The following is a 3,474-nucleotide window of genomic DNA, read 5'->3' on the forward strand; positions in this document are numbered from 1 at the left end:
AAAATCATCTCTCCTTGGGACAGAAGATGGAGATGAGGTCATTCTCATGTAAACAGAGGAAAGCGATGGTGACAAAGGTCTTTCCATAACATGTACCAATTCGTGTGCTTCTCTTTGCTCTACAGTATCACTCTGTTGAGAACTCGAAACCAGTGGAGGAAGTGGTTCAATGTCTTCTTGTTTCACCTCCACTGAAACAGCCACAGGAGGGTGGCCCAACATTACCTACAGTGAACTGGTACCAGCCTGTGCCTCCTCACCCAAGTTTGCACTGCACAAGGTGCAGCAAATGCTACCACTGCAGGTACTTCAAACCAGTATTTCCCACTTGAACTATCACTGTGATTCATTTCTCTAGTCCCTCCGTCAGTAGGCAGATTTAAATGGCATATTCTGGGTTTATTTTGTGACTGGAGAAAGGTATCATTAGTTGCAGCACCCTTAAATAATTTTATATCTTGATTCAACCTCTTAATCTCTTCATTTGGAACTGGATTACTTCTTCCTGGTGGTATAAGCCTGGGTTTGCTTTTTTAAAAAATTTTTTATTATTATCATAATCTTGTTTATAGTACATGGAATCACATATAACTTTACAGTGTATTATATTTTTTTCCAGAAGGAATACCATTCATATCAGTCAATACAGAGACATTAAAATCCCCATCATCATCATCCAATAGCTTGTCTTTTTTTCCCCAGATTATTATTATTATTCTAACTATTTTTAAAACATTCAATCACTATTTATTATTTTGCTTGTAAAAAGACTTAACCCAAGATGAAACACTTCTCAGACCTGTCCAGTTGTGAATATTATACATGTCATCAACAGGTAATAAACCATATCTGAATCCCACTAATGTCATGCCTCTCTATTTGTTCTCTTGCTATTCTTCTCCATACTCTTCTCTTCTCCTGCCCCGTTCCACACTGTCTTATCATCGCTATTTTCACTGCTTTTTTGCCCTTCAATATTTTGATCTCTACCACAGAGTGCGGGTAGTCAGTATATATTAAGTGGATACATACAATATCTTTCTTTCATATTCTGGCTTACTTCACTCAGCAATAGATCCTCCATATCTGACCACTTTCTAGCAAATGCCAGGGGCTTATTGTTTTTTATGGCTGAGTAGTATTCCATAGACTATATGTTCCTCCCTTTTTCAATCCATTCATCAGTTTGTGGGCATTTGGGTTGGTTTAAACCTTGGTTTTTTTAAGAAATTTCCCTGCAACTGACTTGGTGCTACAGATCATCTCATATTCAGCAATACTGACCAGCAAGGATCTGAGAAACCAGCCACCCAAGGAAGAAGAACTGTGGATAAACACCCCACACCACCAGAGGAGCTCAAGGCTCAATGTGCTGCTGTCTTGAAGTGTGTATTGAAAGGAGGGATCAGGACCAACAGATGGCATAATGGCTACATTGCTGGGCTCCCATGTAGTTGACCGCGGTTCGAGTCCCAGACATGATGGCTTAAACTCACACCAGGTGCGTGTGCGTGCATGCCCAAGATCCCGAGAGGAGAATGGAGGAGAAGAGATTGCAACATGACCATCCCCACTAGAAGGTGATTGCTTGCTTTCTGTCTGTCTCTCTGTCTCTCTCTGACTTTCTGGAGAGTGCTATAGCAAAAACCTCTCTGAAAAAAAAAAAAGAAAGGAAGGAAGGAAGGAAGGAAGGAAGGATGGATCTTCTCCCCAAACCTAAGATACAACAGGAAGGAGTCCTAGCCAAAGACTAAGGACATTAATCGGAACTAAAAGGAACTTTCACTAGACAGATTTGCCAACCTAGATGTTTAGATTCACGACTGGATCTGGGGACAGATGTCCACGTACAGCTGTGATACCAAATCTTTGGAAGAGTTATGTGAACCAAATAGAAAAGTCACATCATGTCCAATTCCTCATAGAATGACTCCCACAGAGAAGAAGAGCAAGCCTCCGCCAAGGAGAGAGTGTGTGGTGGGGTTAAGGACAAGGGTTTGTTTTGTTTTGTTTTTTCAAGAATGTTTTGTTTGGGACCAGTGGATGGCATAATGGTTACATCGCTGGACTCCCACGTAGTCAACTGCAGTTTGAGTCCTGGACCTGGCAGCTTAAAACTCATCATGCTGGGTGCATGTGTGTGCATGCTCAAGATCCTGAGAGGAGAATGGAGAAGGGATTGTGGTATGACCATACCCCCAGGGGGTGATTTCCTGCTTTCTGTCTCTCTGTCCCTCTCTCTGAATCTCTGGTGAGCACATGCACCCTATTAGCAAAAAATGCTCTCAAAAAAAAGAAAGAAAGAAAAGAAAAAAGAAAGAAAAAGAAAAAAGAAAATTTTATTTATTGATTATTATTATTTTCTTTTAAAGAATTAGTTATTTAACTTCATTTATTTATTTATTTAATTTTTTGAGAGGTTTTTGCTACAGGGCATGTGCACTCACCAGAAAGACAGAGAGAGACAGAGAGACAGAAAGCTAGAAATCATTCCCAGGGGGGATGGCCATGCCGCAATCCCTTATCCTCCATTCTCCTCTTGGAATCTTGGCACGCACGCACTTGCCCCTGGTGTGGTTTTAAGCCACCGGGTCTGGGACTTGAATTGAGGTCGACTACACGAGAGTCCAGCAACATAGCCATTACACCAACTGCTGGGCTCCCATTCATTTTAATTTTGACGAGAGAGAGATAGAGACAAAGAGGGAAAAAGTGAGAAAGCAAGCCACCAGGTCCAGGACTTGAATCATGGTCGGCCATGTGAGAGTGTCCAGCAGCTCAACCACCACACCACCTGCTGAGTCCAAGGACATAGGTTTTAATCATGGGACACTTGAGTTGGAATTCTGACTCTGCCTTTTTCATATCATTTATTTATTTACTTTTACATTTTCCCACAAACATTTACTTTACATATCAAACATTTTTGCTCATATTCCATAGTCCTTTACAGTTAGTAAACAGTTTTCAAAACTTAAAAAAACTGAATTTTAAAGATAATGCTCAAAATATTTGTTAAAATTTTGTTTGTCACTCTATAACAGAGACAGTATGGTTTTAAATATTTTTGAGAAAATATTTACATGTCAACTACTCAAACTGTTGAAAAGCAAATGCCCAGCACACAAGTCACACATAAACCTTCTCAATTCAGCCCTGCCTACCAAGTATTCTGTGATACACCATCTGCTAGCAAAGATCAGTCTCTTTTTCTTCCTTCAAAGTCTTCCTCAAGATAATCCTCTGGTTGTGGTTGCTCTTTTGCAATCTCTACTGATTACAATGCTGGGCTGGAAAAGTCCAGGTTATTTATGGTACAAATTCTTTCATATAGCTTCTCTAATACTCTCTGCCAGGTAGAACTGTTTATGGTGCCAGGCCATTTTTCCAAGAGTTTCTATTGGCTTACCTGAGGTTTACCTTCGTTCCATAGTTCCCTGATTAATCTTCAGATATGACATTCCAGTCAAAGCC

The 3,474-nt window shown here is 40.4% G+C and overlaps 1 pseudogene; it reads right to left on the reverse strand.

Annotated features, from left to right (window-relative positions):
* Positions 1–221: 221 nt before the first annotated feature.
* LOC102489045 (DNA repair and recombination protein RAD54B-like) lies at positions 222–1,268 on the reverse strand (annotated as a pseudogene).
* Between the last annotated feature and the right edge of the window lie 2,206 nt (positions 1,269–3,474).

Source organism: Tupaia chinensis, unplaced genomic scaffold, assembly GCF_000334495.1.
Source record: "Tupaia chinensis unplaced genomic scaffold, TupChi_1.0 Scaffold000187_1, whole genome shotgun sequence".
NCBI classification, from domain to species: domain Eukaryota; kingdom Metazoa; phylum Chordata; class Mammalia; order Scandentia; family Tupaiidae; genus Tupaia; species Tupaia belangeri.